The sequence below is a fragment of the Scyliorhinus canicula genome, chromosome 2 (genome assembly GCF_902713615.1).
Source record: "Scyliorhinus canicula chromosome 2, sScyCan1.1, whole genome shotgun sequence".
Taxonomy (NCBI): Eukaryota; Metazoa; Chordata; class Chondrichthyes; order Carcharhiniformes; family Scyliorhinidae; genus Scyliorhinus; species Scyliorhinus canicula.
Genome location: NC_052147.1, coordinates 182,276,857 through 182,304,775, shown reverse-complemented (window position 1 = coordinate 182,304,775; position 27,919 = coordinate 182,276,857). Strand labels below are relative to the sequence as shown.

Sequence of the window (27,919 nt, the reverse complement as noted above, 5' to 3'; positions counted from 1 at the left end):
GAGACACCAGCAGCAAATATTGGTATCAATCTGAGGTTATTTAATGCAACTTTTCACATTATGGAGTAGGCAAACAAGTTCAGCAGGACATTTGGGCATTAAGTTCATCTTGAAAAATGAGTGCAAAACCCCACGCAAATGTTTTTGCAATTTTTACATAAGTATGATCCGGGACATTGCAATACACTCCTGTTAAAGGATTTTTATAGGAACATCGGAATTAGGAGCAGAAGTAGGCAATTCAGCCCTTTGAGCCTGCTCCGCCATTTAACCAGATCATGGCTGATCTCTTCCTGGTCTCAAATCCGCCTCCCCACCTGTTGCCCATATCCCTTCAACCCATTTTTGAATCAGAAATATATCTATCTCCTTCTTGAAATCATTTAATGACACAGATTCCACCGGACTATGAGGCAGCGAGTTCCACAAATTCACCACCCTCTGCGGGTAGTAGTTCCTCCTCATCTCAGGTCTAAATGTACTGCCCCTCAACCTATATCTGTGACCTCTTGTTCTAGATTGCCCCACAAGGCAGAACATTTCATCTACGTTTACTTTATCAATCCCTTTTAGTATTTATATAGATCCCTTCTTATCCCTCTAAACTCCAGCTCCTCATACGTCAACACTTTCTTCCCCGGAATCAATCTGGTGAACCTCCTCTGAACTGCCTCTAATGCCACCACATCCTTCCTCAAATAAGGTGATCAAAACTGGACACAATACTCCAGATGTGGTCTCACCAACACCCTGTATAATTGCAACAACCCTTCTCTACTTTTATACTCCAGTCCTTTTACAATAAACACTAACATTCCGCTTGCCTATATAATTACATGCTGTACCTGCATATTAACTTTCTGTGATTCATGAACAAAGACATCCAGATCCCTCTGTCCAGATGCATTTTGAATCTGCTTTCCATTTAGATAATAACTTGCCTTTATATTTTTTCAGCCAAAATGGAGAATCTCACACTTATTTACATTAAACTCCATCTGCCAAAATTTGGCCCAATCTCCTAGCCTACCTATATCCATCTGCAAAATGTTTTATCTCCTCTTCACTGTCTGCTTTCCCACCTATTTTAGTATCATCCACAAATTTTGCTATGTTACCCTCTGTCCTGGTTGCAGATGATTTACATAACTTGTAAACAGTTGAGGTCCAGGGACTGACCACTGTAGCACTCTGCTAGTTACAGTTTGCCAGCCTGAGAAGGACCCATTTATCTCAACCCTCTGCTTTCTGTCAATCCAATGTTAGATCCTATGTTAGATTTATGCACAATATTCAGGTATTTTATAGGGCAGAACATGTTTTGCGGTATGCTAAGGAGGGTAGTGGATGTTGTGTGATGTGTTCTGTGGACATAGAATTCCTGTACTGCAGAAGGAGACTATAGGCCCACTGAGTCTGCATCAACCCTCTGAAAGAACACCCTACCTGAACCCACTACCCCACTCTATCCTCGTAGTCCCACCTGACCTGCACATCTTTGGACACTAAGGGGCAATTTAGCATGGCCAATCCATCAAACCTACACATCTCTGGACTGTGGGAGGAACCGAACCACCCAGAGGAAACCCAAACAGATAAGGGGAGAAAGTGCAAACTCCACAGTCACCCAAGGCCGGATCGAACCTGGGTCCCTGGCGCTATGAGACAGCAGTGCTAGCCACTGTGCCGCCAATGTTTTACGTTGGGCCTCCTCCCCTCACTGTATTTTGGCTTTAATGGCTTCTCTGTCTTTTTGGCTAAGATCAAGTGGAGGATCAAGCCTAAGATCAGGTGCAATGACTCTTCTAGTCAGCTGGGATCGAGTAAGTCTCTCTTGTGGGAACGATGAATTGGATTCAATTTGAAATGTACCGGTAATTGTTTTTTGGAGCAAGCAAGGAGCTGGATGAGGGGCTTGCGCTGTCCACACTTCACATTGGCTTTGGAACTCTGGGAAAGGAATAATTTTAAAAAACATTTTTTTTGATACTTTGATGGCCACTGGTAATCACTTCATTGCAATGTTTTACGCTCTGCTGCAGGGCACGGGGTGCGCTGTGCTGTTGTGGCTCGCGATGCACCGGCTTTGCAGCGCAGTCTGCCTCACTGGCACACAATGCAGTTCTCAGTTCCTGCCACTGCAGCTGACTGAAACCTTGGTGCGGCAGGTGGGCCCTGACGCCGGCGCTGACGTCTTGGGGCTCAGGTCGCGCCCAAGGCAATCCACCACCGAGCATTGATACCAGCAACGAGAAAAAAAGCCCGACTCCCTGTCAAATCGGCTGATGCGCCGATATGGATACCTGGAGTGTAGCGCGTTTCTGTCAGGTGGTAAACTCGGCAGCCTGACAGTGACTGGGAGGCACATTATCAGGGTGCTCGGCTCTCTGCACCTTTCCCATCAGGTGAGATCTGTCAGACCTCTTGGTTTATGCTGGGACTTGGAGCGATTAGCTAAATATCATAAGATCACTTGGGGGGGGGGGGGGGGGGGGGGGGGGGAGGTGTATGTTGATGGCGATTAAAATAAATAATGGTGCATGTTCGTGAAATATGATCTGTGAACAAACCTGCGTAGAAATTAGAAACCATCACTTTTTGCAACCTTTTTGACAATGACATTTTTCGAGAGGGCGTTTTACTATTTTTTTTACTTTAAAAAAAGTACTTTATAAGCGTGGCTTCTGAGGTAAATGGTTAACGAGCTTTTAAATGTATTTTTTATTATTGGAGACCTTGCTTTTACTTCCTGGTAAGATCCGCTTTATTCAAGCGCAGTGCGAAGACCAACTGGATCATGAACCCTTTGTACAGCGCTGATGGTCCCAAAAGTGGGAGCAGGTTCCAAACTCCCAAATGGGTCCCCCCCCCCCCCCCCCCCCCCCCACACACACAGCAGCCGCAGGTTGGAAAATGGGTGTACCCCGACTGGAAATACACAACCTTTTCAACTCTTTCCCCCACCCCCCTCCTCCCACACTATATTGGAATGGGCGCGTCCGTGAACTTGCCAAAACTCTCCAGAAAACAATCGGGGTGGGTTTAAAAAAGAAATGACAATTTCCCTTTGTATTGCTGGCTGGCAGTTTGTGATTAAGTAAAACGCCTAGAATGTAAACCTCAATCCGGACTTCCGCAAACGTAAGAGCAGCAGGATGAAAGAAAGATAAACAGTCAGCGGTCTTTGCAATGTTTAAGGAAGAGAAGCAATTAGAAAGAGTCAATATTCTCATTTGCTCTTCTTGCAGACTGTACATTGCTCCCAAGTGAAGTACACTGATGCCCAGGTTCTTTAACATTGAATTATGATCTCTACTACTTGTGGGTAGCTCGAAAGATTTTTTAAAAAACAGTTAGTTAATGATTTCCATAGAACAAAGGCAGAGTTAAAGGTGTGTTTTTTTTTTGTATTTATTCTCAAGATATGGGTGTTGCTGGTAGGGCCAGCATTTATTACTATCCCGAGGTTACCCTTGAGAAGTTGGGGTATTGTCTTCTTTGAGCCACCCTTGCCTGGGCGGTTATCGATATGCTCCCTAACATGCTGTGAGTTCTAGGAATTTGAACCAGCTACAGTGATGGAGTAACATCCAGTCAGGATTATGTGTGATTTGGAGGGGCACTTGCACACTGTGGTGGTGTTCCCATAACACCCGCTGCCCTTATCCTTCTCGGAGGTGGTGAAGATCACAAGTTTGCAAGGAGCTTTATGTCCTGACCAGACCTACATCGTCTCTTTCTCAAGGTCAGCTTGACCCAGAAGCCGGTATTGGTGCACACCAGTATCCCATAAATGATGTGGAATTGCATGGAATTAACAGCACAAGCCATTCAGCTCATCTCGTCCATTATGTATATTTATGCTCTACACAAAGCTTCTATCGCTCTTCTGCTAACCCAATTAACATATTCTTCTAGTCATTCTCCTTCACGTGCTTATTTGACTTTCTTGGACATGTTGAGAAAGTGTACTACACTTTATAATAACCTGTCAAACGTTTTTTAAAAAGGAGCTTGTATATTGTAAATTTAGGCTGAGGACCTATAGTTTAGAGCAGCTCAAAATATAATGATTAAAATAATTCGAATCAACTCATTTGGACTGATTCCTGTTGGTATCGCCACATTTTTGACTGTATTTTGTAATTGGTGATGCATATACGGGGAAAAAAGTGTAGTGTGATGGATCATGAATATGAATGGAGAGCACTTAAATTCAAATCTCCAATTCCTGCCCCTCCACCCTTAATTTCTGATCAGAACTTCAAAGAGGGCTGGAACTGCACATGGGTCTGCTGGTTGCAACATTTAAATGCAGCCAAGATGATGTAATTTGGACCTCCACATAATTTTGTAGAGTTTGTGCCTACATAATGCTGAGTCATAAACCAACTCATTAAATGGATACCCAGAGCTGCGAAGAGCTATATTAAAATGTCCTACAAAATTGCCTTTTAGCTATAATTTCCTGCTGTCTTCCAGCTTTTGTGTTGTTTTTCCCTCTTTTGCTTTTCCTGTGAGTGCTATTTGGGAAGGAGTGTTTGTTTAATGTATTTTGGGCTTTCTCATATTTTGTCCGCCTTCTGCCTAAACTATTGGCCCAATGGGCTGTCTCATGGAAATGTCCCTTATTTATATTATTTTGGAAGAAAAAAAACAGAGTACCAATAGGCAGATACCAGGCAGCTCAGGCTGCATTTAGAAGGGAGACTATGTTCACTCAGCATTATCCTAACACCCACAATTTATAAGCAGAGAGGCGCACCTATCTTGATTTGTCAAAAGACTTCTGCCTTTCAGAATGTGTGAATCACACAGTTAAAGAACAGTGCCATATGCTGCAAGAATACCTGTGGTTAACATGCATAACTACTGAGAATGGCAACAACTTATTGTGGCCTTGTGGCGTCTACCTCCGCTTCTACTCTGCTCCTTCTGGGCAGCACGGTGGCACTGTGGCTTCACAGCGCCAGGGTCCCAGGTTCGATTCCCTGCTGGGTCACTGTTTGTGTGGAGTCTGCACGTTCTCCCCGTGTCTGTATGGATTTCCTCCGGGTACTCTGGTTTCCTCCCACAGTCTAAAGACATGCAGGTTAGGTGGTTTGACCATCCTAAATTGCCCTTCGTGTCCAAAAAAAGTTAGGAGGGGTTATTGGGTTACGGGGATATGGTGGAAGTGAGGGCTTAAGTGGGTCGGTGCAGACTCGATGGGCCGAATGACCTCCTTCTGCACTGTATGTTCTATGTTCGAGGCATTTCCAGGACTACTGTCCTCTGTCATTTCATGAGCACCACCTCCAACAGCCATCACACAGGGGGTTCAAATTTTATGACACTACATCCTGCAGCCAAAGTCTGTTTCTTCTCCATCTTTCTTTGTATTAGTCACAGGATATCGATTTTTCCTCAATTTTTGTAATCAAAACACATCTTTTGCAATTGTGGAAATATACAAGAAGAATTTACAAAGCCATTACAAAATCTATCACCATTTTATGTGGGCAATAATTATGCACTGCTCAACAAATTTATTAAGATAAATGATGGGCCAGTCATCCTTGCATTCACCATACTGTATTCCTGGTGCATGTAGCTTCACAGGTCGCAGAAACCGAATTGCAAAACTGCATTCTATTTGACCAAGTTCTATACAAATAGACAACAATTTATGATGAGAGATGATTCAAGGGGACACCAGCAGATACAGAATAAGAAAGATAAACTTACACATGTATACAACACCTTTCATAAACTCAGGACGTTGCACAGTGCTTTAGAACCAAATAAATACTTTTGAAGTGTAATCACTATAGTAGCTGTTGGTTGTGATGCCATAGCAGGTCAGGCCTCCTTGATGCCCCAGACAATATTTGTTAATCAACCGATCATCACAAAAACAGATTATTTGGCTGTTAACTCATTGCTGTTTGTGGCTAATTGGCTGCCTCACTTGCTTCCACTACAACAGTGACTGCACCTTAAAAATACTTAATTGCCTGTGAGGCACTTTGGAACATCCTAAGATCATGCAAGACACTTTAAAATTCAAGGTTTGTTTATACATCTGATAATTGAACAGAGTTGAGTACTAGCTATCATGGGACTTGCATGAACACACCACTAAAATATTCAAGCATTTGGACATATAAGTTTCAAACTCGGTAATAAGATCGTTGGAAGGTAAGGGGGTGAGATGCTGCCACCACAGGTGACTTGGAAGAATATGTTTTATGTGGTGAGGAAGAAGAAAATAAGGTCATAAATGAATGTGGTTTTGCCAGATGCAGGAACTACCACCATAACAAATAGGGGCAGGAGTAGTCCATTCAGTCCTTCGAGTATGCCCTGCCTTTGAGTAAGATCATGATTGATCAAACACTCACTAAGTCCACTTTCCTGCCTTCTCTCTGTAACCCTTAATTTACAGACTGATTAAAAACCTATCGATCTCCATCTTGAAAATGTTCAAGGACCCAGTCTCCACAGCGTTTTAGAATAAAGAACTGAACCACTTGATTACCAATTGTGTCCACTCTAAATTGCCACATTTCTATTCATACAAAGTTATGAAAATGTTTAAAAGATTGTTGCCGAAGATCCAAGTTCTTTGAAGGAATAACATGCGCTGTGGATAAAGGGAAACCCTTGGATTTCCACAAGGCGTGATTAAGGTGCCACACCAAATGTTATTGTCGAAAATAGAAGCTTATTGTGAAGGGGGTAACATATTAGCATGGACAGAAGATTAGCTGGCTGGCAGGAAACAGAGTATGCATAAATGGGTCTTTGTTTAATTGGCAGGATGTCATGAGTGAGTCCTGTAGGGGTCTGGATGGACTGGGACCTCAACTTTTTACAATTTACATCAATGACGTAGATGTGGGGAGTGAAAGCATAGTATCTAAATTTGTCGACAACAGAAAGATAGGAGGAAAGTATGTTGTGAAGAAGGCTTGAAGCGACAGATGGTTATAGGTAGGTTGAGTGAGTCGGCCAAGAATCTGGCTGATGGATTAAAATGTGAAGTTGTTAACTTTGGCATGAAAAAGACAAAGTAATGCTCAAATGGAGAAGGGCTGCAGAATTCCAAAGTGCAGGGGAATCTAGACATTCTAGTGCATGAGTCACAAAACGTTAGTATGCAGGTAGAGCAAATAATTAAGAAAGTTAATGGAATGCTATCCTTGATCATGAGAGGAATTAAACATAAAGTAAGGATGTTGTGCTTCAGTTACACAGGGCATTGGTCTCCTTATTTAAGAAAGAATGCAAATTGGAGGTTATTCAGGGAGGTTTACTAGATTGATACCTGGAATACATGGATTGTCTTAAGAGGTAAGGTTGGACAGACTTAGCTTTTCTCCACTGGAGTTTAGATGAATGAGGGGTGACTTGATTGAAGTATAAAAGATCCTGAATGTTCTTGACAAGGTGAATATGGAAAGGATGTTTCTGCTTGTGGGTGAGTCCAGAACTAAGGAGCACTGATTTAAATTAGGGGTTGCCCTTTTAGGACAGAGAGGAGGAGAATCATTTTCTCTCTGGGCATTGTGGAACCTCTGCCTCAGAAGGCAGTGGAGGTGGAGTCATTGAACATTTTTAACGTGGAGGTGGATAGCTTCTTGTTTGGCAAAGGAATCGAAGGTTATCGGGGATAGATGGGAATGTGGAATTTGAAACACAATCAGATCAACCATGATCTTATTGAATGGTGAAGTAGACTCAAGGGGCTGAATGGCTTGCTTCTATTTCATATAGTTGTAAGCGGCCTATATGTTAATCTGAGAATGAACAATTTTGATGTTTTTTGTACCAAAGTAATAGTTGGCTGGTCTGCCAGTATTGTATACACATTCTACTCTATTTGCACTTGACACTTGCGCATTTGTCTGCTGCCAGTGATGTGAAAGTATGCAGAAGAATGTTTCCTAAATTTTAAATGACAATACAAAATGATGCTTGGTCTTTGAATGACAGTGTAAAAACGACATATTATGTTTTATGTATTTTTTTTGGTTTTGATTTGGCTGATTATTTCTGTTTATTCTTCCAGGGTTTTAAAAATGCCAAATTTATATCACTTTGTTGGATCCAGTGCTTATGTTTTCTGTCATTCTGAACAATGTAATGCTGAGCCCCTGTCACAGTAATTTAGCATGATGTGTTCACAATACAGTAAATGAAATATGAAAGCAGCTGGTTGAATTGCAGAGCCTGTTAGATCAGTTTAAGTAACATGATGGTTCATTCACATGTAAACGGGTTATTTGTGGCACCTGTTGTCACTCCTTGAACTCCTATGAAATGTATTGGGGTGGTTCTGCCGAATGTGCAATGATCAATATTGTGTGCAAGCATCCAGAAATTTCAAAGAACAGCTCAAATTGGTGCAGAGAAGAAATAATTTCCAAGCCTGCGGTAATGTGTCAAAAGCCAACAAGAGCATATTACGCATATAAAACCATAAGGGATAGGATCAGAATTAGGCCATTTGGCCCATCGGGTCTGCTCCACCATTCAATCATTCTCCTACCTTCTCCCCTTAATCCCTGATCCCCTTATTAATCAAGAATCTATCAATCTTTGTCTTAAAGGCACTCAGTGATTTGGCATCCACAGCCTTCTGCGGCAGAGAGTTGCACAGATTCACCACCCTCTAGCTGAAGAAATTCCTCCTCATCTCAGTTTTAAAGGATCATCCCTTCAGTCTGAGGCTGTTCCCTATGTGCCTACAAGTTGAATATATTGTTAACAGAATGTAAATTCTTGGTGCCATGGTGTCTTTTGCAGCTTTTAGTGTTGTTTATGTTGAGACTAAAAGCAGCAAGACATTTGTAGTAACCAGAAAAATTAGTTTAGGAGTTGTTGGGCCAGATTTTAGGATCAGCAACAAAGCGACAGCACTTGCAGCTGACCTTGAAGACGACTTCTCACAAAGTTCCAGTGTCTCTGCGGTATGGATTTCTTCTTTCCTAACTTTTGTTTGAATCTGCTATGAAGGAAAGGGGATCTCCAGGCACAGAGCAACAATGATGTCATCAAGCAGGGTAAAGAGCCAATTACATTGGTGTATTCTCACAGACAGCAAGCCACAAAGTATAAAGAACACTGATTATCCTTCACTTTATAAACCATTTTATCGAGAGCAAAAAAGAAAAATGGAGCATATATGTGGAATTAAGGTAGAAGCTAAAATATCATAAACATACTTTAAGGAAACATTTATTATTTTAAAAATAAATATAATTCTGGAAAATTTTAACATTCCACAAATAAAAAAAAAGGTTTTAAGCCAGAGAGGATGTTTAATAGCAATTATGAACGCAATACACTGTTAAAAATGTTGTTATTCCTTACTCAACAAGGTGCACCTTTTTCAAGGATATATTAGTGCGATTAGTAGCATAAAATGGCAACTTCTCATCAATTCAGTGGTTTACAATTGATTGCAGTTTATAGAGACTTCAACAGCATACCCTATGAGGTAGCTTAGAACTACAGACAGCTACTTATGGATTTCCACATTTAACTGTGCATGTGCGAACTCCAGAAGTAGCTCTCAGTTTCAGAGGAGTAGTGACGACAAATGTTGCCATTGCAAAATCCAGGCCAAGGTATCAATTGGCAAATTTATCAAAAAAAGCATTCTAAAGTGAGAGAAGTATTATGATCTATGTATCACAAGCTACTGGCCATCATTCACTGCATTGAGTTCCTAAATGCAGCAAAATATGTTATTACTGTTACTCATTAAAGTGTTACCACTCAATTAGGTAACTCAGTGAAAACTGGAAGCATCCCAGAGTCCGTGTTTTAAGTTGCCACCTTGAACTTGCTTATTTTGCAAGTTTGATAGTTATACCATGGAGCATATTATTAATCTTTCTACTTCAGTGTTATCTCTAAATAAATATGAATGCTAGATTTAGCTGCATGTAGTCATCTGGTGAAGTGTGCTCTCTGCATAATGAGGTCACAGAACAAGGTGACAGGCATGTGTTACAACATCCTGGGCTTGTGCATGGTCAATTCCAGTCCCAATTGATCCAGAATTCCGCACCTTTGGGGAGGCCCGCGCCGGATTGGTTGGCGCCACTCCACTACGCCGGGGCCCCCCGCCCCACCGGGTAGGGGAGAATTCCGGCCCAGGTAAGTGTTTGCAGCCTGTAATGGTTTAATTGTACATTCATTCATTCAGGTTCTGTCTTATGTTCAGAAACACATCACCTCATGGCCTTTCTGGAGAGCGGGAGAAGAAAGCAAGTCCTTTCCCTGTGTGTTCAAGATTAAATCTGGGCCCCTTGGGTCTCTGAAAATCATTCCACTTGAGTAGGACTCGATCACCACCTGTTACTGGGCAAAATATACCCTTTTAGCCAATTCATTGGTCACCAGCCAATCAATTGAACTGGGCCCCATTCCATCTGTTGTGTGCAGCAATGTCTGCATTCTCCTGTTTGAACACCAGCAGTACCATATACTCTGTTGCAACTTACTGAACTCCTCAGTCTCTCTGCTGTATGACTTAAAAATATATGTCCATTAAGATCCATGGATCAAAAATGATAACAGCAAAAATGAAGAAAGAGGAAATAAGGGAATCAACAGGAAGGACCATACACATAGCACATATTCATCAGCAAGTGACTTTGCACAATTCAGATTTGCTGGAGTTGGACTTTGTTAACCCATGCACAGAAGGGAATAACAACATAAACTCTGCGTCATGAAAGTTTTATAAATTGTTACCTACACCTACACACTGATGCCATTGTGGTATACATTTGTGGTACACACAGCTGCCACTATGTATCGGTGTTGGAGGTTGGAATATTTAAATTGGGGGATGTGGTTCTGACCAAGCAGACACCTTTGTCCTGGATTATGTTGAGCTTCCTGAGTGTTGTTAGAGCCACACTCATTCAACCAAGTAATCCAAGGGCAGCAGGGTAGCATGGTGGTTAGCATAAATGCTTCACAGCTCCAGGGTCCCAGGTTCGATTCCCGGCTGGGTCACTGTCTGTGTGGAGTCTGCACGTCCTCCCCCTGTGTGCGTGGGTTTCCTCCGGGTGCTCCGGTTTCCTCCCACAGTCCAAAGATGTGCGGGTTAGGTGGATTGGCCATGCTAAATTGCCCGTAGTGTCCTAATAAAAGTAAGGTTAGGGGGGGGTTGTTGGGTTACGGGTATAGGGTGGGTTTAAGTAGGGTGATCATGGCTCGGCACAACATTGAGGGCCGAAGGGCCTGTTCTGTGCTGTACTGTTCTATGTTCTATGTTCTATGTCTCTGGACAGTGTGCTTCATAGATGGTCAACAGGCTTTGGGAGTCAGGAGGTGAGTTACTCAACTCAGAATTTTCAGCGCCTGACCTGCACGGTATTAATATATCTGGCCCAGTTCAGTTAATGTCCAATGGTAACTCCCAGGATGTTAATAATGAGGATTCAGCAATGGTAATGCCATTGAATGTTGTGAAGAAAGATGTTGTGAATTTTAATATTTTTGGGGTTTATTGTGTTATTCTGTGAAGGTGTGTGTAAAATTAATTTCATTAAACTGAAGACAGTTGAGCTGCAAGGTTGAGGATATTAAAGGGGTGCAGGTGTGAAAGATATGCAAAAAAGGTTAAAATAAATAAATAAAGCAACGTTATTAAATTTTATTTGACCTGAAAGTGGGGGCAATAAGGAGAACATGAAAGAGTTCATATTCTGGGGCGTTTATATTCTGGGGAGGTTAAGTTTCAAGGAAGGGCTAAGAACAATGAACTCAAACATGAAAGAGAATAAAGAGTACTTAAGGAGAGGTTGGGAGCTGTATACATGACAGGTCATGTGAGACCCCACCTGGAGAGCTGTGAAGAGGCAAAGCCATCCAAAAGTGCCTGTTTTTCAGAAATCAGGTTTAAATTGATTGATTGAAATTTATTGTCACATGTACTGAAGTACAGTTGAAAGTATTTTTCTGTGGCCAAGGGAATGTTCACAGTACGAACATGGTAGACAAAAGAATAATCAACAGAGTAGATTGACAGTGGCACATCAACAAATAGTGAGGGTTACAGTGCGAAACAAAGGCCAAACAAGAGCAGCATAGGGCATCGTGAATAGTGTTCTTACAGGGAACAGATCAGTCCAAGGGAGAGTCTTTGAGGAGTCTTGTAGCTGTGGGAAGGAATCCTATGTCTCGATGTGCGGGTCTTCAGACTTCTGTAACTTCTGCCTGATGGAAGGGTCTGGAAGAGAGCAAAGCCTGGGTGGGAGGGGTCTCTGATAATGCTATCTGCCTTTTTGAGGCAGTGGGAGGTGTATACAGAATCAGTGGGAGGATGGCAAGCTTGTGTGATGCTTTGGACTGAGTTCACCACACTCTGCAATTTCTTGCGAACTTGGGCCGAGCAGTTGCCATACTGAGCTGTAATGCAGCCGGATAGGATGCTCTCTATCACATGTGTAGAAGTTTGTGAGAGTTGATGCAGACATGCCAAATTTCTTTAGCTTCCGTAGGAAGTAGAGACGTTATTGGGCTTTCTTCACTGTTGCATCACTGTGAGTGAACCAGGACAGACTATCGGTGATGATGACCCCCCAGGAACCTAAAGCTATCCACCATCTCTACTTCGGAGCCATTGATGTAGATGGGTTGGGGGTGTGTGTCGTGGGGGTGTGTATCATGCTACGCGTCTGAAGTCGATGACCAGTTCCTTGGTCTTTCCAACATTTAGAGAGTGGTTGTTTTCGGTACACCATGCAACCAAGAGATCTATGTCTCTTCTGAAGTCTGATTCGTCGTTTTTGAGATACGACCCATCACAGTCATATCATCTGCAAACTTATAGATTGAATTGGAGTTGAATCTTGCCACACTGATGTGTGTGTGTGTGTGTGTGTGTGCGTATAGGGAGTACAGTAAAGGACTGAGCACACTTCCTTGTGGGGCTCCGGTGTTGAGGACTATTGTGGAGGAGGTGCTGTTGCCAATCCTGACAGATTGCGGTCTGTTGGTGAGGAAGTCGAGGATCCAGCTGCACAGGGAGGGGTCAAGTCTGAGGTTGCAGCGTTTGGTTATTACTCCTGTTGGGATAATGGTGTCAAAGGTGGAGCTGTAGTTTATGAACAGCAGTCTGATTAGCTACCCAGTCAAGTCATGAATGTTTTGGGGCTACAAACAAAAATCTGGTTTCTGAAGTTTGAAGTTACACATCAGAGTGGAAGGGAGGGGTGAGATATAGCTTTGCCGTGTGAGTCTTTTTACTGCATATTTATAGTTAAACATAAGGCATTGTTGCCTGGAGGGGTGTGTATTTGGGAGTCTAGCCAAACATGAAATCTTTGGGGGCAACGTTCTGGAAGACTAATTTTAACTGTGTTAATATAATCTTGTGTCTTTACATTTTCTTTTCTTTGGATAATAAATATTTTAATGTAATATTTAAAATCCCCAAAAGTGTTACTGGAATTTGTGGTTACTGAGTTGAGTACACATATCTTAGTGTGGTCAAAATACAAAAGAAAAGATTTGTGATTCGTTAAGGAGTGATGGCAGGTTTCTCTCTTGTTCGGGATAGCCATTACCTGGCACTTATGTGGCACGAATGTTGCTTGCTACCTATTTGCCCGAGCCTGAATGCTGACCAGATCTTGCTGCATTTGGACACAGACTGCTTCAGTTTCTGAGGAGTTGCAAACAGTACTGAACATTGCAAAAACGATCAGCAAACATTCCCACTTCTGATGATAGGAAGGCCATGGATGAAGCAGCTGAAGATGGTTGGTCCCAGGACACTACCCTGAGGAACCCCTGCAGTGATGTCCTAGAGTTGAGATGATTGACCTCCAACCACCACAACCATCTTCCTTTGTGCGGTGACCGCAAGTGGCGGTTGAGATGGATCATTCACTCAGCAGTTCGAGCTGAAGGTGGTTGCAAATGTTTCATCCTTGTACCTAGCACTATCGTGCTGGGCTCCCACATGATTGAGGGTGAGGATATTTGTGGATCCTGCTCCTCTGGTCAATTGTTTACTTGTCAAAGGTCATTCATGGTTGTTTATGAATCATAGAATCCTTACAGTGCAGAAGAAGGCCATTCGGCCCATCGACTCAGCACCCACCCTCCAAAAGAGCACTCCTACCTCGGCCCAATTCCTTACCCTATCCCCGTAACTCTATAACCCCACCTAGCTGTTGGACACTACGGGCAATTTAGCATGGCCATTCCTCCTTACCTGCACATCTTTGGGCTGTGGGAAGAAACTGGAGCACCTGGAGGAAACCCACGCAGACATGCAGAGAATGTGCAAACGCCACCCATACAGTCATCCGAGGTGGGAATTGAACCCAGGCCCCAGGCACTATGAGGCAACAGTGCTAACCACTGTGCTACCCCACTGGTAGGACTGTAGAGCCAAGGTGTTATTTGTTAGCTGTGGGATCGCATAGCTCTGTCAATTGCATGTTGCTTCTGATGCAAGAGGTTTGTAGCTTCAGCAGGTTGACACCTCGTATGCCAGGTCCTGCTCCTGGCTTGCCTTCTGCGCCTCTCATTGAACCAGAATTGATCCCTCGGTTGATGGTAATGATAGCATGAGGGATATACTAGGTCATGAGGTTACAGGTTGTGATTGAGTACAATCCTGTTTCTGCTGATGACCCACACTGCTTCATGGATGCCCTGTTTTGCGTTGCTAGCTTGCCAGGCAATGGCCATCTCCAACAAGATTCTAATCATTGACCAGAAACTGAACTGAACTAGCCATATAAATACTGTGGCTACAAAAGCAGGTCAGAGGCTAGGAATCCTGCAGTGTTTAGCTTACCTCCAAGACAAGATACACTGCAGGAATTCCCCACTTTCCAAGTCCATGACTTCTACCATCTAGAAGGACAAGGGCAACAGACACATGGGAACACCACCATCTCTAAGTTCCCTTCCAAGCCACACATCAACCTGACTTGGAAATATATCAATTCCTTCACTGTCGCTGGGGCAAAATCCAGAACACCCTAACAGCACTGAGTGTGTACCTAAATCCACTCTGGATCCACTCTGCATGAAGACAGTTCACCACCACCTTCTAAAGGGCAACTAGGGATGGGCAATAAATAATGGTCTAGCCAGCGACACCCACATCCAATGGATGAATCTAAATAGATCTGTTTATAATGTATGTATTCAGTATGTAATGGAACCTACGAGGGAACAAGCAGTCCTAGATCTTGTCCTGTGTAACGAGACATGATTGATTCATGATCTCATAGTTAGGAATCCTCTCGGAAGGAGCGATCACAATATGGTGGAATTTAAAATACAGATGGAGGGTGAGAAGGTAAAATCAAATACTAGTGTTTTGTGTTTAAACAAAGGAGATTACAATGGGATGAGAGAAGAACTAGCTAAGGTAGACTGGGAGCAAAGACTTTATGGTGGAACAGTGGGGAAACTTCCAAGTGATTTTTCACAGTGCTCAGCAAAGGTTTATACCAACAAAAAGGAAGGACGGTAGAAAGAGGGAAAATCGACTAAGGAAATAAGGGAGAGTATCAAATTGAAGGGAAAAGCATACAAAGTGGCAAAGATTGGTGGGAGACAAGAGGACTGGGAAATCTTTAGGGGGCAACAGAAAGCTACTAAAAAAGCTATAAAGAAGAGTAAGATAGAGTATGAGAGTAAACTTGCTCAGAATATAAAGACAGACAGTAAATGTTTTTACAAATATATAAAACAAAAAAGAGTGGCTAAGGTAAATATTGGTCCTTTAGAGGATGAAAAGGGAGTTTTAATAATGGGAGATAGGAAATGGCTGAGGAACTGAACAGGTTTTTTGGGTCGGTCTTCACAGTGGAAGACACAAATAACATGTCAGTGACTGATGGAAATGAGGCTATGACAGGTGAGGACCTTGAGAGGATTGTTATCACTAAGGAGGGAGTGATGGGCAAGCTAATGGGGCTAAAGGTAGACAGTCTCCTGGCCCTGATGGAATGCACCCCAGAGTGCTAAAAGAGATGGCTAGGGAAATTGCAGATGCACTAGTGATGATTTACCAAAATTCACTAGACTCTGGGGTGGTCCTGGTGGATTGGAAATTAGCAAACGTGACACCACTGTTTAAAAAAGGAGGTAGGCAGAGAGCGGGAAATTATAGGCCAGTGAGCTTAACTTCGGTAGTAGGGAAGATGCTGGAATCTATCATCAAGGAAGAAATAGCGAGGCATCTGGATAAAAAAATTGTCCCATTGGGCAGACGCAGCATGGGTTCATAAAGGGCAGGTCGTGCCTAACTAATTTAGTGGAATTTTCTGAGGACATTACCAGTGCAGTAGATAACGGGGAGCCAATGGATGTGGTATATCTGGATTTCCAGAAAGCCTTTGACAAGGTGCCACACAAAAGGTTTCTGCATCAGATAAAGCTGCATGGCATTAAGGGTAAAGTAGTAGCATGGATAGAGGATTGGTTAATTAATAGAAAGCAAAGAGTGGGGATTAATAGGTGTTTCTCTGGTTGGCAATCAGTAGCTAGTGGTGTCCCTCCGGGATCCGTGTTGGGCCCACAATTGTTCACAATTTACATAGATGATTTGCAGTTGGGGACCAAGGGCAATGTGTCCAAGTTTGCAGATGACACTAAGGTGAGTGGTGAAGCGAAAAGTGCAGAGGATACTGGAAGTCTGCAGAGGGATTTGGATAGGTTACGTGAATGGGCTAGGGTCTGGCAGATGGAATACAATGTTGACAAATGTGAGGTTATCCATTTTGGTAGGAATAACAGCAAACGGGATTATTAATTAAACAATAAAATATTAAAGCATGCTGCTGTGCAGAGAGACCTGGGTGTGCTAGTGCATGAGTCACAGAAAGTTGGTTTACAGGTGCAACAGGTGATTAAGAAGGCAAATGGAATTTTGTCCTTCATTGCTAGAGGGATGGAGTTTAAGACTAGGGAGGTTATGCTGCAATTGTATAAGGTGTTAGTGAGGCCACACCTGGAGTATTGTGTTCAGTTTTGGTCTCATTACTTGAGAAAAGACGTACTGGCACTGGAGGGTGTGCAGAGGAGATTCACTAGGTTAACTACAGAGCTGAAGGGGTTGGATTATGAGGAGAGGTTGAGTAGACTGGGACTGTACTCGTTGGAATTTAGAAGGATGAGGGGGGATCTTATAGAAACATTTAAAATTATGAAGGAAATAGATAGGATAGATGCGGGCAGGTTGTTTCCACTGGCGGGTGACAGCAGAACTAGGGGACATAGCCTCAAAATAAGGGGAAGTAGATTTAGGACTGAGTTTAGGAGGAACTTCTTCACCCAAAGGGTTGTGAATCTATGGAATTCCTTGCCCAGTGAAGCAGTTGAGGCTCCTTCATTACATGTTTTTAAGGTAAAGATAGATAGTTTTTTGAAGAATAAAGGGATTAAGGGTTATGGTGTTCGGGCCGGAAAGTGGAGCTGAGTCCACAAAAGGTGGAGCAGGCTCGAGGGGCCAGATGGCCTACTCCTGCTCCTAGTTCTTATGTTTAGCAGATATTCCATTAAGCATGGTGGTTCTGTCATGCAGCATGATTGAGGGCATTCTCAGTGTGAAGGCGGGATTTCATTTTCAGTAGGACTGTACGATTTTCCCTACCTCTCGCCGGTGATGTAATGAGGTTGCCAGAAGGGATGGCACCTTATTTCCATACATTTTAATAAATTTAAACATAATTTAAGGGCTTCCCAGTCACCTGATTTCCCTCTCATGGAATATTCATACCTCACTGACGTAACCTCAGCGAGGTTTCTGATAGCCTTATAAAGACGGGAATCAGTTGAGGGAAATCTGCCACAGGCACCAAGGTATGTATAGCAAGGTATGTATACCTGGACAATATCCAGGCTTGGGCTGACAAGTGGCAAGTTACATTTGCGCCACACAAGTGCCAGGCAACGACCATCTCCTACAAGGGAGGATCTAACCACCGTCCGTTGGTATTCAATGGCATTACCATCTATGATTCCCCCGCAATCAACATCCTGAGGGTTACCAAAACTGAACTGGACTAGCCACAGTAATATTGTGGCTACCAGGGCAGGTCAAAGACGAGGAATCCTACAGCAAATAACTCACCTCTGACACCCTCTTCCCCCCCCCCCCCCCCCCCCCCAAAGCCTCTCCATTATCTACAAAGCACAAGTCAGGTGTGTAATGGAATACTCTCCACTTGCCCGGATGAGTTCAGCTCCAAAAACTCTCAAGAAGCTCAACAACATCCAGTACTAAGCAGCCCACTTGATTGCTCCCCCTTTCACAAACATTCAAACCCTCCACTACCGACAAACAGTGGCAACCATGTGTACCATCTACAAGATGCACTGCAGTAACTCACCAAGGTTTCTTAGACAGCACCCTCCAAACCCACGACCATCTGGAAGGACAAGACCAGCAGATACCTGGAAACCCCACCACCTGGAGGTTCCCCTCCAAGTCACTCACCGCCCTCAAGTCATTCACCAGCCTGACTTGGAAATATATCGCTGCTCCTTCACTGTTGCTGGGGCAACATCCTGGAACTCCCTCCCTAACAGCACAGTGGGTGTACCTACACCTCAAGGACTGCAACGGTTCAAGAAGTCAATTCACCACCACTTTCTGAAGGGCAACGAGGGATGGGTAATAAATGCTGGCCTAACCAGCGACACCCACATCCTGTAAAAATGATTTTTTAAAAATGCTATTAGTTTACATTTTCAGCAGGAAGCCTCACAAAATGTAAAACCCAAATGAGCAAGGGAAGAGTTAATTAATAGAAGATACAATTAGATACCTTACCACAGCAAAAAAAAATTTTTTAAATAATTTTTATTGGAATATTTTACAGAAAATATAAAAATATAACAACAAGTATAGCAACAAGCAGTAATATGCAACTAACAGCTCCATAACACCCACAATTCCCCCCATACCGTAACATCACATGTATCACACTCCCCCCCCCCCCCCCCCCCAAGAAGAGAACTTAACCATAAATTAAAATTAAATAAATAAAATTTAAATAAAATAAGCCAACATAATCAACGTTTCCCCCCCACCCCCCCGGGTTGCTACTGTCCCAGTACCCTATCGTTGAGCCAGAAAGTCGAGGAAAGGTTGCCACCGTTTAAAGAACCCTTGCACCGATCCTCTCAGGGCGAATTTAACCTTCTCAAGCTTAATGAAGCCCGCCATGTCATTGATCCAGGTCTCCACGCTTGGGGGCCTCGCGTCCTTCCACTGTAGCAAAATCCTTCGCCGGGCTACTAGGGACGCAAAGGCCAGCACACCGGCCTCTTTCGCCTCCTGCACTCCCGGCTCTACCCCAACCCCAAAGATCGCGAGTCCCCATCCTGGCTTGACCCTGGATCCCACCACCCTTGACACCGTCCTCGCCACCCCCTTCCAGAACTCCTCCAATGCCGGGCATGCCCAGAACATATGGGCATGGTTCGCTGGACTCCCCGAGCACCTGACACACCTATCCTCACCCCCAAAGAACCTACTCATCCTCGTCCCAGTCATGTGGGCCCTATGCAGCACCTTGAATTGGATGAGGCTAAGCCGCGCACACGAGGAGGAAGAATTTACCCTCTCCAGGGCATCAGCCCATGTCCCGTCTTCGATCTGTTCCCCCAGTTCCCCCTCCCACTTCGTTTTCAGCTCCTCTACTGACGCCTCTTCCACCTCCTGAATAAGCTTGTAGATATCGGATATCTTCCCCTCCCCGACCCAGACCCCCGAGAGCACCCTGTCACTCACCCCCCTCGCGGGGAGCGCAGGGAATCCCTCCACCTGCCGTCTAGCAAATGCCTTTACCTGCAGATATCTAAACATGTTTCCCGGCGGGAGCCCAAATTTCTCCTCCAACTCCCCCAGGCTCGCAAATCTTCCGTTGATAAACAGGTCCCTCAGCTGTCTAATGCCCGCTCTATACCATCCCCGAAATCCCCCATCCATGTTGGATGGTGGTTTGTGAAGGGGCTGTTCTCGAGTGACAGCTTTACCCGAAATACTACTTACGTAGTGTCTCCCACCCATCCTCCTCCTCTAACCAAAAAAAAAGTTCTGTCCGTTGGATTGCTAATCTAACAAGATTTTTATTTTTCAGTAGTTGGGAAGTTAGTTCAGTGGGAATGGAGGCTAGGGCAGATGAATGTTCCTCCTGCAGAATGTGGGAGGAAAGGGTCACCTCTAGTGTCCCTTCTGACTACATCTGCGGGAAGTGCACCCAACTCCAGCTCCTCGAGAGCCGCGTTAGGGAGCTGGAGCTGGAGCTGGATGAACTTCGGATCATTCGGGAGGCGGAGGAGGTTATTGAGAGGAGTTATAGGGAGGTAGTCACACCTCAGGTAAAAGAAGAAGGTAGATGGGTTACCGTCAGGGGAGGGAGAGGGAACCGGCAGGCAGTGCAGGGATCCCCTGTGGTCGTTCCCCTCTATAACAAGTATACCGTTTTGGATACTGTTGCGGGGGACGACTTACCAGGGGTAAGCAATAGGGCACAGGTCTCTGGCACAGAGTCTGTCCCTGTTGCTCAGAAGGGAAGGGAGAAGAGGAACAGAGCACTTGTCATTGGGGACTCCATAGTTAGAGGAACAGACAGGAGATTCTGTGGGAACGAAAGAGACTCACGGTTGGTGTGTTGCCTCCCAGGTGCCAGGGTTCGTGATGTCTCTGATCGTGTTTTTGGGATCCTTAAGGGGGAGGGGGAGCAGCCCCAAGTCGTGGTCCACATAGGTACCAACGACATAGGTAGGAAGAGAGATGGGGATTTGAGACAGAAATTCAGGGAGCTAGGGTGGAAGCTGAGAGCTAGAACAAACAGAGTTGTTATCTCTGGGTTGTTACCCGTGCCACGTGCTAGCGAAGTGAGAAATAAGGAGAGAGAGGAGTTGAACACGTGGCTACAGGGATGGTGCAGGAGGGAGGGTTTTGGTTTCCTGGATAATTGGGGCTCATTCTGGGGTAGGTGGGACCTCTACAAACAGGATGGTCTTCACCTGAACCAGAGGGGTACCAATATCCTGGGGGGGAGATTTGCTAGTGCTCTTCGGGGGGGTTTAAACTAATTCAGCAGGGGGATGGGAACCTAAATTGTAGTCCCAGTGTACAGGATGTTGAGAGTAGTGAGGTCAGGGATAGGGTTAAAAGTTCGAAAGAGGGCACTGGCAAGCAGGACGCTGGTTTGAAGTGTGTCTACTTCAACGCCAGGAGCATCTGGAGTAAGGTGGGTGAGCGTGCAGCATGGGTTGGTACCTGGGATCTCAATGTTGTGGCGATTTCGGAGACATGGGTAGAGCAGGGACAGGAATGGTTGTTGCAGGTTCCAGGATTTAGATGTTTCTGTAAGAACAGAGAAGATGGTAAAAGAGGGGGGGGGTGTGGCATTGTTAATCAAGGAAAGTATTACGGAGGTGGAAAGGACGCTTGAGGACTTGTCTACTGAGGCAGTATGGGCCGAGGTTAGGAACAGTAGAGGAGAGGTCACCCTTTTGGGAGTTGTCTATAGACCTCCGAATAGTTCCAGAGATGTAGAGGAAAGGATTGCAAAGATGATTCTTGACAGGATCGAGAGTAACAGGGTAGTTGTTATGGGGGACTTTAACTTTCCAAATATTGACTGGAAATACTATAGTTCGAGTACTATAGATGGGTCAGTTTTTGTGCAGTGTGTGCAGGAGGGTTTTCTGACACAGTATGTAGACAGGCCAACAAGGGGCGAGGCCACATTGGATTTGGTACTGGGTAATGAACCCAGCCAGGTGTTAGATTTAGATGTAGGTGAGCACTTTGGTGATAGTGATCACAACTCGGTTATGTTTACTTTAGCAATGGGCAGGGATAGGTATATACCGCAAGGCAAGAATTATAGCTGGGGGAAAGGCAATTATGATGCTATTCAGCAAGATTTAGGATGTATAGGATGGGGAAGGAAACTGCAGGGGATGGGTACAATCGAAATGTGGAGCTTTTTCAAGGAACAGCTACTGCGTGTCCTTGATAAGTATGTACCTGTCAGGCAGGGAGGAAGTTGTCGAGCCAGGGAACCGTGGTTTACTAAGGAAGTTGAAGCACTTGTCAAGAGGAAGAAGAAGGCTTATGTTAGGATGAGACATGAAGGCTCAGTTAGGGCACTTGAGAGTTACAAGTTAGCCAGGAAGGACCTAAAGGGAGAGTTAAGAAGAGCGAGGAGAGGACACGAAAAGTCGTTGGCGGATAGGATCAAGGAAAACCCTAAGGCTTTCTATAGGTATATCAGGAACAAAAGAATGACTAGAGTAAGATTAGGGCCAATCAAGGATAGTAGTGGAAAGTTGTGTGTGGAATCAGAGGAGATAGGAGAAGCGTTAAATGGATATTTTTCATCAGTGTTTACACTGGAGAAAGACAATGTTGTCGAGGAGAACACTCGGGTTCAGTCGACCAGGCTAGATGGAATTGAGGTTCAAAAGTAGGAGGTGTTAGCAATTTTAGAAAATGTCAAAATAGATAAGTCCCCTGGGCTAGATGGGATTTATCCTAGGATTCTCTGGGAAGCCAGGGAGGAGATTGCAGAGCCTTTGTCCTTGATCTTTATGTCGTCTTTGTCAACAGGAATAGTGCCGGAAGACTGGAGGATAGCAAATGTTGTCCCCTTGTTCAAGAAGGGGAGTAGAGACAACCCTGGTAATTATAGACCTGTGAGCCTTACTTCGGTTGTGGGTAAAATGTTGGAAAAGGTTATAAGAGATAGGGTTTATAATCATCTTGAAAAGAACAAGTTGATTAGCGATACTCAACACGGTTTTGTGAAGGGTAGGTCATGTCTCACAAACCTTATTGAGTTTTTTGAGAAGGTGACCAAACAGGTGGATCAGGGTAAAGCTGTTGATGTGGTGTATATGGATTTCAGTAAGGCGTTTGATAAGGTTCCCCACGGTAGGCTATTGCAGAAAATAAGGAAGTATGGAATTGAAGGTGATTTAGCGGTTTGGATCAGTAATTGGCTAGCTGAAAGAAGACAGAGGGTGGTGGTTGATGGCAAACGTTCATCCTGGAGTTCAGTTACTAGTGGTGTACCGCAAGGATCTGTTTTGGGGCCACTGCTGTTTGTCATTTTTATAAATGACCTGGAAGAGGGTGTAGAAGGATGGGTTAGTAAATTTGCAGATGACACGAAGGTCGGTGGAGTTGTGGATAGTGCTGAAGGATGTTATAGGATACAGAGGGACATAGATAAGCTGCAGAGCTGGGCTGAGAGGTGGCAGATGGAGTTTAATGCTGAAAAGTGTGAGGTGGTTCACTTTGGAAGGAGTAACAGGAATGCAGAGTACTGGGCTAATGGCAAGATTCTTGGTAGTGTAGATGAACAGAGAGATCTCGGCATCCAGGTACATAAATCCCTGAAAGTTGCCACCCAGGTTAATAGGGCTGTTAAGAAGGCATATGGTGTGCTAGCCTTTATAAGCAGGGGGATTGAGTTTCGGAACCACAAGGTCATGCTGCAGCTGTACATAACTCTGGTGCGGCCGCACATGGAGTACTGCGTGCAGTTCTGGTCACCACATTATAGGAAGGATGTGGAAGCTTTGGAAAGGGTTCAGAGGAGATTTACTAGGATGTTGCCTGGTATGGAGGGAAGGTCCTACGAGGAAAGGCTCAGGGAATTGAGGTTGTTTTCGTGAGAGAGGAGAAGGCTGAGAGGTGACTTAATAGAGACATATAAGATAGTCAGAGGGTTAGATAGGGTGGACAGTGAGAGTCTTTTTCCTCGGATGGTGATGGCCAAAACGAGGGGACATAGCTTTAAATTGAGGGGTGATAGATATAGGACAGATGTCAGAGGCAGTTTCTTTACTCAGAGAGTAGTAGGGGTGTGGAATGCCCTGCCTGCAATAGTAGTAGACTCGCCAACTTTAAGGGCATTTAAGTGGTCACTGGATAGACATATGGTTGAAAATGGAATAGTGTAGGTCAGATAGGCTTCAGATGGTTTCACAGGTCGGCGCAACATCGAGGGCCGAAGGGCCCGTACTGCGCTGTAATGTTCTATGTTCTATGTTCTATGTTCCCCGGCTTACGACAGCAAATTAAGGGCCATTTCATTACAGGATTTTCAGATTTAAAAGGTATTCCTTCCCAATGACTTCCTTGGTTCTTCGCTGTTTATAAATATCGCACTTTGCATGAAGTCATTTCCACCACAGTTTCAACCTCCCAGAATGAACTGATTGAACTAACATCATGAGTGATTGCAACATTACTAACAATAGAATCGTAATGGAATTTCAGACATCTGTCAAGGCCTAAACATCCAGGATAACTCGCTTGTTTTATTTCTTCCAAAATATCCAAACTTCTTTTATTTGACTTGTGTATTATGACCTACCTTGTTTTCTCAACATTAAAAAGGTTTTTTAATTTGATTCATTCATATTTAACATGCCGCTTGCTCAACCGATATCTATTTGCTGTAATGAGTATGGTTTCATTGTTTCAGTGTTATAGAAACACAGGAGGATTTTCCTGCTGTGTTGTGCCTGGTTCAAATACCGCTATGTCGGGAAAATTCCGGGAGAGGCCTGAAATGGAATTTGTGCTGGGCGCGAAACAATTTGGTGTGCTCTTGGGCCCTCCTGGCAGACTTAATTAAGTTCACATCCAGCAAGTGTGTGAGAACTTGCTTACCATTCGTTTAAATGCATTTTAATATTCAAAATCTGCATAACACTGAATTTTACAGGAACGTGCAGTATTCCAATCACGCCTGTGTGAATCACAACTGGTGTTCACAAATGGCGACCAGACATGAAGACCACGTCAGGGAGCTTGGAGGCCATTGTAGTCCCTGGGTGATCAGGGACAGAAGGGGCAGAGCTTGAAGGGGTGGGGCTTGGAGCGGTGGGGCCTGAAGTGGCGGGGCATATGGGGAGGGCCATGATGTCCTTCAAGACCGGCGACCTATGTGTCGGGGGGGCGGAGGGGTTGTGAGGAGAGATCAAGCCAGCGGTCTATGTTCGAGGAAGTGGGGGAAAACATGCCATCAAAGGGGGGGGGGGGGGGGGGGGGGTCCTGATGTCCATGTTGGGGTCTTTACTTTCACTTTATGTTCAGGGAGCTCTTCAAAAACTGCACCCCCATCCCTGGGAAGATGGACTTATTGGTCTATTTAGGCTGCACCCCCACTATTATGGCTCAAAACACACCTGCCTTCAAAAAAAATGGCAAAGTATGCGAAGACCTTGTCAAAAAACCTGCCTTGATCAGTGAGGAGAGCTTTCAGCGTCCATAGTGGCGATTGAACGTGGGCCTGTTGGCGGATGAGGTGGTGTGTGAGAGAGTATGGAAGTGTATGCTGGGCTACCTGCAGGTTAATAACACGGGGGAAGTCTCAGCAGCGGTGGTCTTGGAGGCGCTGAAGGCAGTGGTAAGAGGGGAGTTGATTTCGACATAGAGACAGGACGGATAGGGCAGAGACGGATCGACTGATCGAGGAGATCCTATGGATAGATCGGAGGTATGCGGTGACCCCAGCGGTGGAACTGTTAAGGGAGCATCGGAGGCTGCAGGCTGAGTTTGGGGTGCTGTCCACAGGCAAGGCAGTGGAGCAGCTCAAAAAGGCGAGGGGGACGCTGTATGAATATGGGGAGAATGCCAGCAGAATGCTGGCACAGCAATTGAGGAAGAGGGAGGTGGCCAGGGGAATCGATAAGGTGGTCGACGGGGATGGGAACCTGGTAGGGGATTCGGCTGGGCTAAATAGGGCGTTCAGGTATTTTTATAGCAGACTTTACCGCTCGGAGCCCCCCTCGGGGATGAAACGCTTTTTGGACGGGCTGACTTTCCCAAGGGTGGGCAAGGAGCTGGTGGGTGAGTTGGGGGCTCCGATCAGAGCCGAATAAATCTCTGAGGGCTTGAAGACAATGCAGTCGGGCAAAGCTCCGTGGCCGGAAGGGTTCCCAGTAGAATTTTACAAGAGATTTTCGGGGATATTAGGGTTATTGCTGATTAAGGTTTTTAACGAGGCGAGGGATGGAGTGGTGCTGCCCCGACGATGCCACAGGCCACCATTTCATTAATATTGAAGCAGGACAAAAACCCGGAGTTGTGTGTGTCCAACAGGCCGATCTTGTTGCTCAATGTGGACGTTAAGCTGCTGGCCAAACTGTTGGCCTCCAGGATTGAAGATTGTGTGCTGGAGGTGATTATGGAGGACCAAACCGGATTTGTCAAGGATAGGTAGTTGGTGGCCAATATTAGAAGATTGCTTAACATGATTATGATGCCCCCGGAGGGTAGGGAAATAGAGGTAGTTGTGGCCATGGATGCAGAGAAGGTGTTTGACCGGGTAGAGTGGGACTATTTATGGGAGGTGTTGGGACACATTGGGTTGGTAGGGGCTTTATCAACTGGGTCAGGCTGCTGTACCAGGCTCCGGAAGCTAGTGTAAGGACAATCAAGACAACCTCGGACTATTTTAGCCTGTACCGAGGGACAAGACCGGGATGTCCCCTCTCCCCGCTGCTGTTTGTGTTAGCCATACAGCAGCTGGCAATTGGGATGAGTAGTCCAGGCAAGAGGCCAGGAGGGTCGGCTGGGGGAGCTACCATTCAGGTTAGTGAGGGACAGCTTTAGATATCTGGGGATACAAGTGGTGCGCGACTGGGGCCGGTTACAAAAGTTGAACTTGTCCCGGCTGGTTGAGCAGATGAGAGGTGGGTTTCGGAGATGGGATGCACTCCCGCTATCACTGGCGGGGAGGGTGCAGACAGTTAAGATGACAATATTGCCGAGATTTTTATTTGTGTTTCAATGCCTCCTGATTTTCATACCGCGGTCTTTTTTTAAGTGGATCAATAAAATTATTTTGGGCTTTGTCTGGGTGGGTAAGTCCTCACGTGTGGAAAAAGTGATGCTCGAGAGGAATCGGGGGGAGGGGGGCTTGCCCTGCCAAATTTTAGTAATTATTACTGGACGGCCAATATTGCGATGATAAGGAAGTGGGTGGTGGGGATGGGGGCGGCTTGTTTAGCGGATGGAAGCGGCCTCATGCAGGGGCACCAGCTTAGGGGCGCTGATAACAGTACCATTGCCGTTCCTGCCGACGAGATATTCCACCAGTCCCATGGTGGTGGTGGCCCTGGGGATCTGGGGTCAGTGAAGGAGATCTGTTGGTGCAGTGAGGGCGTTGGTTTGGTCCCCAATATGCAACAATCAGCGGTTCACTCCGGGGAGCTTAGATGGGGGATTTTGGGTATGACAAAGGGCGGGGATTGAGAAGATGGGCAACCTGTTTCTGGAAGGGAGCTTTCCTAGCTTAAGGGCACTGGAGGAGAAGTTCAGGCTGACAGCGGGGAATGATTTCAGATATCTACAGCTGCGGGACTTTCTGCGCAGGCAGGTACCCATACCAGCCTCCCCGGACAGGCGTCGGAATGTGGCGACTAGGGGCTTTTCACAGTAACTTAATTGAAGCCTACTCGTGACAATAAGCAATTTTCATTTTTCATTTCATCCTTCCCACTCCTGCCACAAAGAGGGACTCAAGATAGGGTAGTGTGTAGGGGATGGGCCGGGGAGGGGAGCATCTCGGACTTCTACAAAGAATTAATGGGGGCGCAGGAGATGCATACAGAGGAGCTGAAGCGTAAGTTGGAGGAGGAACTGGGGGTTGAGATGGAGGATGGCCTATGTGTGGAGGCGCTGAGCAGGGTCAACGCGACCGCTACATTCGCAAGGCTCAGCTTGATCCAGTTTAAGGTGGTGCACCAGGCGCACATGACAGCGACCCGGATGAGTAGATTTTTTGGGGTGGAAAACAAGTGTGTCAGACATGCGGGTGGACCAGCGAACCATGTCCTTATGTTCTGGGCATTCCCAAAACTTAGGGGATATTGGCAGGGGTTCGTGGATGTCATGTCCAGG

At 45.1% G+C, this 27,919-nt stretch overlaps 1 protein-coding gene across 1 annotated transcript in view; it reads left to right on the top strand.

Annotated features, from left to right (window-relative positions):
- The first annotated feature begins 2,086 nt into the window (after window positions 1-2,086).
- Window positions 2,087-27,919, top strand: part of mfsd6b (major facilitator superfamily domain containing 6b) — a 108,266-nt gene continuing 82,433 nt past the window's right edge. The window contains 1 exon segment of the mRNA XM_038789147.1: window positions 2,087-2,405. The gene's annotated coding sequence lies outside the window, so the exon portion shown is untranslated.